Genomic DNA, 14,023 nt, shown 5'->3' with positions numbered 1-14,023 from the left:
AAGGCTCAACATGGGAGAACTAAGATCAACCAAGATGTATGTTCAACTAGCTGACCGCTCAATCAAATATCATGTTGGTATACTAGAGAATGTCCCAATACGTGTAGGACAATTCTACATTCCTACAGACTTTATAATCATGGACATCAAAGAAGATGTCAGTACACCTATTATATTAGGAAGGCCATTTTTAGCTACCGTCGGAGCCATAATAGACGTGAAAAGAGGTAAGCTAACATTCGAAGTTGGAGAAGAAAAGGTTGAATTCATCTTGACACAATTTTTACAAGCGCCAGCTATAGACAATACTTGTTATCTACTTGATGTCATAGACGAGTGCGTAAGAGAGATGGAGATGCAAGAAACCACATATTCTGATATAATGAAAATCCAAATCCCTCAAATATTTGAAGATGATAATTGGCGTGAGCCATACCAAAATGACAGTCTAAGCGAATGCTTAGAACTTATACCCAACCACATGCCATGCCCGAAGAAATCCGACTTAGAATTAAAAACACTACCAAAGAACCTAAGATACGAATTCCTAGACACTGAACTCAAAAGACCAGTAATAGTCAACACTGACTTAGGACAGATGGAAACTGAAAAGTTACTAGATGTCTTAAGAAAATATCCGACTGCGTTAGGCTACAACATTGCTGACCTAAAAGGAATAAGTCCTTCTATCTGTATGCATCGTATTATGCTAGAGGAAGATTGTAAAACCTCTATAGAACACCAAAGAAGGATAAACCCAATCTTAAGTGTTGTAGTCAAGGATGAAGTAAAGAAGTTATTAGATGCAGGAATCATATACCCGACCTCTGATAGTCAATGGGTTAGCCCCGTTCATGTAGTACCCAAGAAAGGGGGTGTTACAGTTGTTAAGAACGAAAAAGGCGAATCTATAGCACAAAGAGTTATGACCGGAAGTAGAATGTGCATCGATTATAGGGAACTAAACAAAGCCACTAGAAAGGATCATTTTCCTCTGCCTTTCATTGATCAAATGCTTGAACGATTGGCAACCACCTGACTGGACATTACCATTCGAAATCATGTTTGATGTGAGTGATTATGCCGTAGGCGCAGTGCTAGGACAAAAAAAGGATAAAAAACTTCATGATATCTACTACGCAAGTAGAACATTAGATCCTGTCCAAATGAACTACGCCACCACTGAAAAGGAACTTCTAGCCATTGCGTTCGCTTTAGACAAATTATGTTCCTACTTAGTAGGAGCGAAAATCATCATCTATACTGATCACACTGCTATTAGATATTTGCTAAGTAAGAAGGATGCCAAACCAAGACTCTTAAGATGGATCCTACTCTTACAAGAATTTGACTTAGAGATAAAAGATAAGGAGGGTATTGAAAACGTAGTAGCAGACCACTTATCACGAATCGAAGGGAATAAGCCTGAATAAATTCCAATCAATGAGGATTTCTCTTACGAACGACTTATAGCACAGATGGAAAGAGACATGTTTGAACTAACCTTAAATGATACCGAAATAGAATAATCCGTGGAAGAAATTCATGCGAATGCAACAAAAGAAGAAATTCTTTCATGACCTAAAACAATACTACTAGGATGAACCTCTGCTTTTCAAAAGAGTTACTGATGGTATTTTCCGTCGATGTGTTCCTAAGGATGAGATAGACGATATAATCTCTCATTACCATTCTGCTCCCTATGGTGGGCACGCAAGCACTTCAAAAACTTGTGCTAAGATATTATAATCGGGCCTCTTTTGGCCTACTCTATGGAAAGATGTCCATAATACGGTTATAAATTACGACCGGTGCCAACGCACTGGTAACGTTTCAAGACGCAACGAAATGCCACAAACATGCATTTTAGAAGTGGAAGTCTTTGATGTGTGGGGGATTGACTTCATGGGACCATTCCCGTCTTCTTTTGGTAATAAGTACATACTCGTAGCGCTCGATTACGTTTCAAAATGGATTGAGGCTGTAGGTTCTCCGACAAATGACACACGAGTAGTGATTAAGTTGTTCAAGAACATAATCTTTCCTAGAGTCGGTGTGCCAAAACTAGTCGTTAGTGACGGTGGCTCCCATTTCATATCAAATATCTTTGGGAAACTTCTTCTGAAGTATGGAGTCCGACACCGTGTAGCAACACCTTATCACCCATAAACCAGTGGGCAAGTCAAAGTTTCGAATAGAGAGTTAAAACAAATTCTAGAAATGACTGTCGGAATATCTAGAAAAGACTGGTCATCTAAACTAAATGAAGCTCTATGGGCCTATATGACAGCCTACAAGACCCCAATAGGGACCACACCTTTTAAATTAGTTTATGGTAAATCATATCATCTCTCTGTGGAATTAGAACACAAAGCTTATTGGGAAATTAAGACCCTAAATCTAAATTATACTTCCGATGCGAGAAGCGAATTTTAGACATTCACAAATTGGAAGAACTTCGACTAGACGCCTATGAGAATGCCAAGATATACAAAGAACGAACCAAAATATGGCACGATAAACGTATATCTAGGAAAGAGTTTAATGTCAGCGACGTAGTGCTACTATTTAATTCAATACTTAATCTTTTTCTGGGAAAACTTAAATCTAGGTGGTCAGGCCCTTTCGAAATTACAAAAGTTTTTAAAAGCGGTGCGATAGAAATCAAAGGTAGAAATAGTGAACCGTTTATGGTAAACGGGCAGCGATTAAAACATTATCATAATATTGACAATAGAGACTATTCAAATAGTATAAGACTTATAGAGCTTCCTGCTCAACCCCAAAACTAGTATATTGCAACGTTACTGTCGAACTTACGACATTAAACAAAGTGCTTAGTGGGAGACAACCCGCCTCTTTTTAATTTGTTATTTTTGTTTTTAAGCGTTTCCCTTCTTTGATTATTACTTTTATTTTGCTCCATTTCCTTGATTCTATGCAGTAATGTGTAAGAACAAAAATAGTTCTACAATAGAATTCCAGGATTTTGATGATAACAAAGGATGAAACCAAAAATGGCACCCTAACGAAATTTTTCTAAGTGTGCAGGACTTTGAACAGCAACAAAGGACTCTGATCATGTTATCAGTTACAAACACTGATTAGATACAAAGTGCTAGAAGATCAGACGCATCTGAGGAAGAAGTGCGCCCAAGAAGTTCCGAATCTGAGCAAAGCAAGACAGTAAAAAGAAACCAGAAGCTCTAACAACTACTGGTCTTAGTTCTGATGATCTAAAAGACTAGTACTCTAAGAAGCTCTGATGAAACTTCGACATAATCTCCTTCTGACGCATGACTCCGATATAACAAGACTCTGATGAAGATTCACCAAATCCAGAAAGAGTAACGGAAATAATTTCTCAATATGGAAAGGAAGTATTTTAAGAAAGAAGTTATTCAGGGAGACAAAATGGTTATGGAAAGAAACACAGAAGTAATGACATTGAATGCTCATCAAAGACCAATATTCTGTCATCACTCCAACGGTCCTTCTCACTACTATATAAAGGACAGCCTACCTCATCGAGAAAAACAACAACAACGCATAGAAAAAGTCATTCATACTCTCTCTCAATTTTCACGAGTTACTGCTCATACGTGAAAACTCTTGCTCAAATATTTTGCTGTAATATTTGCTTACTCTTAGAAGCACCTTCTATTACAAATTTATTTTGCTAAATTGCTTTTGTTCCTCAAGTGACTCCGCGTAGTCTATATATTGGAGAGGACTAAGAGATCATTCTCTTATACGTTTGGTTGTATAATCTTTCAAGATTAGTGGATTAAGTCCTTTTTGAAGGCGATATCACCTTGGCCGGGTGGACTGGAGTAGCTTTGTTTTCTAAGCGAACCAGTATAAAATTCTGTGTGTTCTTATTTTTTTTAAAAAGCTTTTATTTTCTAAAACAATTCAAACCCCCCTTTCTTGTTTTTCTCACCTTCAGTTGGTATCAGAGCTTCGGCTCTGTTATTTATTTTCTAATCAAACACTTAACAGTGTAGAGAGATCCAGAACGAGAAAAACTATGGCCAACACCAATGAAAGAGATAGTTACAACGCTAAGCCTCCAGTCTTTGATGGAGAGAAATTCGATTAATGGAAAGATAGAATTGAAAGTTTCTTTCTGGGCTACGACGCTGATCTCTGGGATATTGTCACAGTTGGATACATACCACCTGTAACAGATGCTGGAGTTGCCATTCCCAGAAGCAAAATGACAAATGATCAGAAGCGTGAATTCAAGAATCATCACAAAACCAGAACGATACTTCTCAATGCCATATCCTACAATGAGTATGAAAAAATCACCAACAGGGAAACAACTAAAGAAATACTTGACTCCCTGAGAATGACTCATGAAGGAAATTCTCAAGTCAAAGAAACAAAGACTCTGGCTCTAATCCAGAAATATGAAGCCTTCAAAATGGAGGATGATGAAGTTGTAGAGGTAATGTTTTCTAGATTTCAAACTCTAATTGCAGGTCTCAAAGTGCTAGATAAAGGATATACAACTGCAGACAATGTCAAAAAGATAGTCAGAAGCTTGCCAAAGAAATGGAGACCCATGGTCACAACCTTAAAGCTATCAAAGGATCTGAACAACATCAGCCTTGAAGAACTTGTCAGTTCACTCAGAAGTCGTGAGATAAAACTGGAGGAAGATGAGCCTCAGAAGAAGATCAAGTCTGTAGCACTAAATTCCAGATCAGAAAGGCGCAAGTCTGACAGAAACAAAGCCTTCCAGGCTGAAGAAGAAGACATTGATGACTCTGAAAAAGAAGATTTTAATGATGAGGAAGAATTATCCCTTCTGACCAGAAGAGTAAAACAACTCTGGAGAAAAAGGAATAATAACTTCAGAAAACCAAGATCCAAAGGAGATCGATCAGAATCAACCTCAAAAGGTAAATCTAACAAAGATGTTACGTGTTATGAATGTAAGGAAACAAGTCATTACAGAAACGAATGTCCCAAGTTGAAGAAAGACAGTTCCAGAAAAGAGAACTTCAAAAAAAATTCCTTCATAACCAAAAAGGGACTGATGGCTACCTGGGACGACAGTGAATCTGACTCTGATGAATAGGCGAATGTGGCACTTATGGCTACCACCTCCAAGAATACTTCAGATGAAGAATCTGAATCCGAAGAGGTATTTTCTAAACTTTCTCGATCTGACCTAGAATCATGCCTATCTGAAACTCTAAACTCATATCAGAAACTCAAACAAAAATTTAAGGTTGTAAAAAGTGTGCTTGAAGAAACTCTAGAAGAATGTGGTAAACTTGAGATAACAATTTTAGAACTAAAAGATGAAAATAGAACCTTGATATTAGAAAGAGATTCAACAAAGAAAAAATGCTCAAAACTTGAAGAAGCGTTATCTCAAGCTCCACAAACTTCAAACACAATAACTTATGAATATGAAAAATCTTTTCAAAAGTTTCTGAAAAATGGGATAGAGAGGAGCAGAATGACATCCATGATTTATGGGGTCAGTCAGAACAATAGAAGAGGAATTGGGTATGATCCTAGTGAAGATAAAACTTCTACTAATGACCAACCTAAATCTCCATTCTCCTATCACTATACACATACACAAGCACAACGATTTAATAATGCTAGAAAACCCAAAGTGTTAAGAAACTCTGGGAAAACTAATCACAAAGGACCCAAAAGATTCTGGGTACCAAAGGATAAGATTGTTTATGTTGCAGATATCTTATGCAGCAGAGTTAAAATACCAGTCATGGTACCTGGACTCTAGATGCTCGCGACACATGACGGGAAGAAAGTATATGTTCCAAAACCTGGAACTTAAAGATGTTGGATTTGTAGGCTTCAGAGGAGATCAGAAAGGAAGGATCAGAGCCTCCGGAACTATTGGTAATGGTACTCTTCCCTCTATATCTGATGTTCTCTATGTAGAAGGATTAATGCATAATCTGTTATCAATAAGTCAATTAAGTGATAACGAGTATGATGTAATCTTCAATCAAAAAACATGTAAAGCCATAAATACAAACAATGGATCTGTCCTATTCACTGGCAAGAGGAAAAACAATATTTATAAAATAAATCTTTCGGATTTAAAAGAATAAAATGTAAAATGTTTGATGTCTGTTCATGAAGAGCAATGGGTATGACATAGACGCTTGGGCCACATTAGCATGAGAAAGTTATCTCAGTTAAATAAACTCGAGTTAGTCAGAGGTCTACCTAAGCTGAAGTTTTCTTCAGATACTCTATGTGAAGCATGTCAAAAAGGAAAATTTTCAAAATCATCTTTTAAAAAGAAAAATATTGTTTCTACCTCTAAGCCTCTGGAACTTCTTCACATTGATTTATTTGGTCCTATGAAAACAACATCAATCAATGGAAAGAAATATAGACTAGTTATTGTTGATGATTTTAGTCACTGGACATGGGTAAAATTCTTAAAGCACAAGAGTGAGTCTCACTCTGTATTCACTAGCTTCTGTTCCAAAGTGCAAAACGAATTTGACTCTAAAATCATCAGAGTCAGAAGTGATCATGGTGGGGAATTTGAAAATAAATTTTTTGAGGAATTATTTGACTCTAATGGAATATCCCATTATTTATCCTGCCCTAGAACTCCATAATAAAATGGACTTGTAGAGAGGAAGAATATGACACTCCAAGAGATGGCCAGAACCATGATCAATGAAACAAATGTGGCTAAGCACTTTTGGGCTGAAGCAGTAAATATAGCGTGTTAAATTCATAATAGAATCTCCATAAGACCTATTCTGGAGAAGACTCCCTATGAACTGTGTAAAGGAAGAAAACCCAACATTTCTTATTTTCATCCTTTTGGATACTCTTGCTTTATTCTAAATACTAAAGAACATCTGAACAAGTTTGATTCAAAAGCACAAAAAGACATTATGTTGGGATACTCTAAACGCTCTAAAGGCTATAGAGTATATAACACAGAAACCAAAATTATGGAAGAATCAATTCACGTCAGATTTGATGGTAAACTTGACCCTGAAAAATCAAAGCTAGTTGAGAAACTTGTAGATCTAGAGATTACTCTTGTAGGTTCTGACGAGAAGATCAAAGCACCTGAAGCAGCTGCCACTCAAACTTCAGAAGGAACTAAATCCCCAGCAATCCTAAAGAAATCCAAAAGTCGCCTCAACATATCTGAAGAGTTGATTCTAGGAAGCAAGGATGAACCTATCTGAACTAGGTCAACCTTCAAGGTACCTGAAGAAACTCCTCTTGGACTAGTATCTCTGATTGAGCCCACTTCCTGTGATGAGGCACTTCAAGATAGCGAATGGGTTCTAGCCATGCAAGAAGAGCTAGATCAATTCACAAAGAATGACGTCTGGGATCTTGTTCCTAAACCTACAGGCACTCACATTATCGGAACCAGATGGGTGTTCAGAAACAAGCTGAATGAGAAAGGAGAAGTTGTCAGAAACAAAGCTCAGCTGGTGGCTCAAGGTTACAGTCAACAAGAAGGCATTGACTACAATGAAACCTTTGCCCCAGTCGCCAGGTTAGAATCTATTCACTTACTTATTTCATTTGCTGTAAATCATTCTATCAAACTATATCAAATGGATGTCAAGAGTGCATTTCTTAATGGGTATATATCATAAGAAGTGTATGTCAATCAACCTCCAGGTTTTGAAAATTCAAATTGTCCAGAACACGTTTTTAAACTTAAGAAATCTTTATATGGACTAAAACAAGCTCCCAGAGCTTGGTATGAAAGATTAAGTAATTTTCTTCTGGAACATGATTTTATCAGAGGGAAAGTTGACTCTACACTCTTCTGTAAAAACATTAATAATGATCTCATGATATGCCAGATATACGTTGATATATCATTTTTGGTTCAGCTAACTCCTCTGTATGTCAAGAATTCTCTGAGCTAATGCAGGCAGAATTCGAAATGAGCTTAATGCAAGAACTAAAGTTCTTTCTAGGAATTCAGATCAATCAAGCTTCAGAAGTCACCTATGTTCATCAAAGTAAATACATAAAAGACATTCTGAAGAAATTTGAAATGGCAGAATGCAAACCTGCTAAGACATCCATGCATCCAACTTGCATTCTGGAAAAAGAAAAAGTTAGTCAAAAGGTTTGTCAGAAGCTCTATCGTGGTATGATATGCTCTCTTCTCTATCTGACTGCTACACGTCCTGATATTCTATTTAGTGTTTGTCTCTGTGCCAGATTCCAATAAGATCCTAGAGAATCTCATTTAACAACCGTTAAGAGAATACTCAGATATCTTAAAGGAACTCCTAACCTGGGCCTGATGTATGAGAAAACATCAGAGTATAGACTATCTGGTTTCTGTGATGAAGATTACGCAGGAGATAAAATGGAACGAAAAAGTACATCTGGAAATTGTCAACTTTTGGGAAAGAATCTGATATCCTGGGCCAGCAAAAGACAATCAACCATAGCCTTGTCTACTGCAGAAGCGAAATACATTTCAGCATCACTATGCACTACCCAGATGCTCTAGATGAAGAATCAACTAGAGGATCTTCAAATCTTTGAGAGTAACATTCCTATCTTCTGTGACAATATGGCTGCCATTTGTTTAAGCAAGAATCTTATTTTGCACTCCAGAGCTAAACACATAGAAATAAAACATCATTTCATTAGAGACTATGTTCAGAAAGAGGTAGTAACGTTGAAATTTATTGATATAGACCATCAATGGGCTGACATCTTTACAAAACCCCTTGATGAAGATAGATTCTTCTTCATATTAAAGAATCTGAACATTCAAAATTGTCCTGAATAAAATGTGCCTCTGAGTTTGCGAAATAAGATTCTGATGTAAACAAAATGGATTCTGCATCTGACTTTGATACTCCTACCAAGTTAGAAGTCATCTGAGTTAGAAGTCTCCAGGAACCAACCCTTTGGTATTCCTGAAGATCAGATAGAGAAAACACGTGGAACACCTTGCGTCTGACCTTGGAACTTCTAGACAGCTGCCTAGCAGTAATTAAGAAACTGTCTCTTGAGATCTCCTCGAGCAGTGTACTGACTGTTGGGATTAGACATCATTTATGAGTTGTAATCATTCTCCCTCTAACGTGCATACTTGATTTTTGCGCTAAACTCATGTTTTGTGTGTCGTTTTGCATGCGCCCTAATTTGGGTATTTAAACTATTCTCTTCACACATTGCACACTTTTCACTCTCATAAACACTCTTAACCTTCTTGCAAGTTCTTTTCTCCCTCAAGGCATTCCTGCAGCGTGCATTCAAGCTCTTCAATGTTCAACTCAGTTCATCAATAATCTTCATGGATTCTCAACAACAATCAGTGTATAACTTCTCTCAACAGATGAACTCAAATGAGCAAGCTCCAAGTTCAAGCACTCCAAACCCAACTGTTACCGGTGTCGTCTCCACTCCCATCTACAAAGAACCTCACATTCTTGATCGTGAGCTTCATATCCACCTTGCAACACCTTTTGAGAAACTGGAAGTTTTGTGTGAATCACTGGTGGATTTTGAAAACATGCGAAGGAACGGTGTTGACCTCACTGAAAAACTGAAGAATCAAGGTTGGGGAAACTACTTCCAACGTCTCTATGGTCCAGTTTACACAAACCTGGTTAAGGAATTCTGGAGATTCGCTGACGCTGACGATCACTGCATAGTCTTCTATGTTCTGGGAGTCAAAATGGTGATCACTGAAAAGTCCATTGCTGCTCTTCTGGGCATGGAGAAAGCTGGAGGAAGAAGAATTTACAACATTAATCCTAGGGCAAAGTATTTGTCCCATGAGATTAATCCAACTATCTTCCAACTGAACACTGAAGGCAAACACTCCAAGAACAAGGAACTACATCAGAACCTCTGGGTCTGGCTGAAGATCATCTTGGGCACCATCCATCATCGCCCAGCTTCCAACTCCTCAGACTGCATCAACACAGACCAGAAATGCATTCTGTACTGCATCCACAAGGGTTTGAAGCTCTGCCTTCCTGCACTTCTCTTCAAGTATCTCAGAGACTCTGTGAGAGATGCCAGAAACAACATGAAGCCCAAAAACTACATTCCTTTGGACAGACTCATCTCTGACGTTCTAATTGGAAGCGGTCTCGTAGATCATCTGATTACATTCAGACTCATGGAAGACGTGATGATCGACACTAGAAGAGCTTTGAACGCCCGCAATCTAAAGAGCATGGGGATTCTGAATCAAGTAAGGGTCAAACCTACTCTGGACACCTCCTGGGAAGCTCTTAAAGATCAGAGAAAGATTCCAATGAACTCTATCTGTTCTCAAAGATCGACCCTCCAGAGGTAGTCATGTATTACTTAGATGATCTGCGAAAACAAGGAGTTGAGTTCTCAGACTTCAACTTAGACTGGCTACCAGAACACCATCCAGACTTCATGAAGCGACCACGAGGACCATTTGAGAAGGCGAAGCAGGCGAAGAAAGTGAAGTTGGGAGAATCCTCTGGATCAAGACCTCCAGTACCTCTGATTGGATCTTCTGGTAAGTCTGTCTCTCTCCCTCCTTCTATACAAGTTAAGCCTATTACTTCCTCTATCCCTCAACCAACACCCATATACACTAACTCAGAAACTCCTCCCTCAACCACCAAACCATCTAACCAACCCTCTAAAAAATTTAACCTAGCCACCACATCTCTGCCCCTTTCGGAAGCAGAAATGCTAAACGAAACAACCTCACCCTCTTTATCTTCCTCTCCAGAATCTCCACCATCTGAAATAATTCACACTGAAACACAACCACCCAACTCTGACTTACCCCCACCAAACACATCCGCTGAACCACAAACTCCCACACTCAACCTAAGCCCTCCCATTTTCCACCCTAGCCTCTGAACCTGAAAACACTCTTCCAACCCTTGAGGAAGCAATAATGGTGTTTGCAGAAGCTTCAGTTGACAAGGTCAAGTCTCTAACCATCAACTCTGGCATTAGTGATGATCCTTCCGCTGTAAGGACTCACTGGAACAGAGTGATTAGTTGGATGACCTCTGAAGCCTTTAAGCTGAAGGGCCTCTCTGAGCAAGTTCGCAATGACTTCATTAGAGACCCTGAGATCAAACTTCAGAAGCGCCTAGCCAGAGAAGCTGAGGAGCGAGCACGCAAAGAAGCAGAAGAGAAAGCCAAGCAAGAAGAACTGCAAAGGATCAAGGAAGTTGAAGCCAAAGCTCTAGCTGAGGCCGTTGCTGCCGTTGAAGCTAAAGTACAAGCCAAAGCTGCCGCTGAAGTTGAAGCACGCCTAGTTGAAAAGTCTGCCACCAAGATAGAACAGGATGCTCTGACTCAGGGGGAGTCCTCCACTTTTGTCCCTCTGGTTCTAAAGACTCTTGAAGAACTTCAGAAAGAACAACAGGAAGTCCGAGCCAGATTAGATCAACAGGACTCAGTAAATGTCAACATTTAGAATCTGCTGACCCAGCTGCTCCAGAGGATGCCTCCACCTTCAAACCCTTAGGCACCTAGGACTTGTTTATGTGTTCTTTTCCATTTGCTTGTTGCTCTGATTTGCTTGTTGTTTTCTGCTATCTTGTTTGTTGTTTGCGTTTCTGGAATTTGTACCTGCTACGTGAATATATCTATATATCTCTTTGCTCTTTCATTTTCACTAAGTCTTTTTTATTCTGACAAAAAGGGGGAGAACTAAAAACAACTCTGATGAAAACATATCTAACTCCTATCAGAACTCTGCAAACATTGTTTCTAATCTTTTTAACTTAGAAATTTGCAGGAGAGTAGCTAGAAATACCATATCATGGAAGGTTCGGTAAGAACTTCTGAACTCCCAGACTTATCTCAGGGGGAGCTCACTTCCATCTGATCTAAAACTCTTATCTAAAAATGTTTCATCTCTGATTTAAAATTGTTTTGTCATCATAAAAAAGGGGGAGATTGTAAGAACAAAAATAGTTCTACAATAGAATTCCAGGATTTTGATGATAACAAAGGATGAAACCAAAAATGGCACCCTACCGAAATTTTTCTAAGTGTGCAGGACTCTGAACAGCAACAAAGGACTCTGATCATGTTATCAAATACAAACACTGATTAGATACAAAGTGCTAGAAGATCAGACGCATCTGAGGAAGAAGTGCGCCCAAGAAGTTCCGAATATGAGCAAAGCAAGACAGTAAAAAGAAACCAGAAGCTCTAACAACTACTGGTCTTAGTTCTGATGATCTAAAAGACTAGTACTCTGAGAAGCTGTGATGAAACTTTGACATAATCTCCTTCTGACGCATGACTCCGATATAACAAGACTCTGATGAAGATTCACCAAATCCAGAAAGAGTAACGAAAAGAATTTCTCAATATGGAAAGGAAGTATTTTAAGAAAGAAGTTATTCAGGGAGACAAAATGGTTATGGCAAGAAACACAGAAGTAAGGACATTGAATGCTCATCAAAGACCAATATTCTGTCATCACTCCAACGGTCCTTCTCACTATTATACAAAGGACATCCTACCTCATTGAGAAAAACAACAACAACGCACAGAAAAAGTCATTCATACTCTCTCTCAATTTTCACGAGTTGCTGCTCATACGTGAAAACTCTTGCTCAAATATTTTGCTGTAATACTTGCTTACTCTTAGAAGCACCTTCTATTACAAATTAATTTGCTAAATTGCTTTTGTTCCTTAAGTGACTCTGCGTAGTCTGTATACTTGAGAGGACTAAGAGATCATTCTCTTAGATGTTTGGTTGTATAATCTTTCAAGATTAGTGGATTAAGTCCTTTTTGAAGGCGATATCACCTTGGCCGGGTGGACTGGAGTAGCTTTGTTTTCTAAGCGAACCAGTATAAAATTCTGTGTGTTCTTATTTTTTTGAAAAAGCTTTTATTTTCTAAAACAATTCAAACCCCCCTTTCTTGTTTTTCTCACCTTCATAATGTACTTGTTGCTTCTCGTTACTAACTTAGAAATATTGGAAATTGATTAACAGGCGAATTTATAACTAGTTAGTAAGTAACTTTCATCATGCAACTAGTAGATACAATTTTCAGAGGAAGAGTTCAGAGAAGGCGCTATGATTATTTAGCTCAAAAGGATATGACTTTATCCATATATTATGATGGACCTACCATGGATAGGTTAGGTATCCGAGATAGCATCTTGTTTATGTTTAACCAGCTAGGTTGGGAGAATGATGTTATTAAGAGAAGGTTTGTCACATACCGTGAGCTTACCCTAGAATTCCTTAGCTCCCTAGTTTACCACCCCGAGCATGGTTACGGACTCAACAAAGGGTTGATTTCCTTTAGGCTGTTTAGTATGGACTTCACTTATAACCGTAGAGACCTTGCTGACCTCCTAGGATTTCCTAGTGGCCCATTTGTTTTCACTACCCGCCAGGAGGAATTAATCGATGACATCGACCTAGATTACTTTTGGGATAGTTTAACTAGAGACTACCACCCTGACCCACACGAGATGCACTCCCAAATGATACACAATGCTGCTATCCGCTACTTCCACAAAATACTAGCCCACACCCTGTTTGGAAAAGAAGCGAACAACACCTTAGTGTCACGGGATGAATTTTTCATCTTACTCTGTGTCGACCAAGGTCAACATATCAATGTTGTGACATTTATGATAGAAAGATTCATTCACCTTGCAAAGAACAATCGCACCCCAATCATAATAGGTGGCCTAGTAACCATGATATCTAATGCCATTGGACTTAGACACCCACTTTACGAGCATACACCTTTTGGACACATCCGACCCATGAATATTGAATTTTGCTTCGACCGAAGAATAGGGAACCTTGGGCCGAATACTTTTGACTACCTAATTAATAATGAAGTTGTCCAGCTATTTACCTTACCAAACCATGAGAGAACAAGTGTTCATAACCGAAATAACCGGCTATAAGATATTTCCATCGAGTCTTAGGGCACACGGTTTTCGGAAGAGTCAACAATCACAATGTAAACTCTAAGGAGCTCTTCTTTCTTCATTGTATGTTCACTCTAGTGGCAT

This window comes from Lathyrus oleraceus, chromosome 4 (assembly GCF_024323335.1).
Source record: "Lathyrus oleraceus cultivar Zhongwan6 chromosome 4, CAAS_Psat_ZW6_1.0, whole genome shotgun sequence".
Lineage (NCBI taxonomy): Eukaryota > Viridiplantae > Streptophyta > Magnoliopsida > Fabales > Fabaceae > Lathyrus > Lathyrus oleraceus.
The sequence above is the reverse complement of the archived record's forward strand: the minus strand, read 5'-3'. Positions refer to the sequence as shown.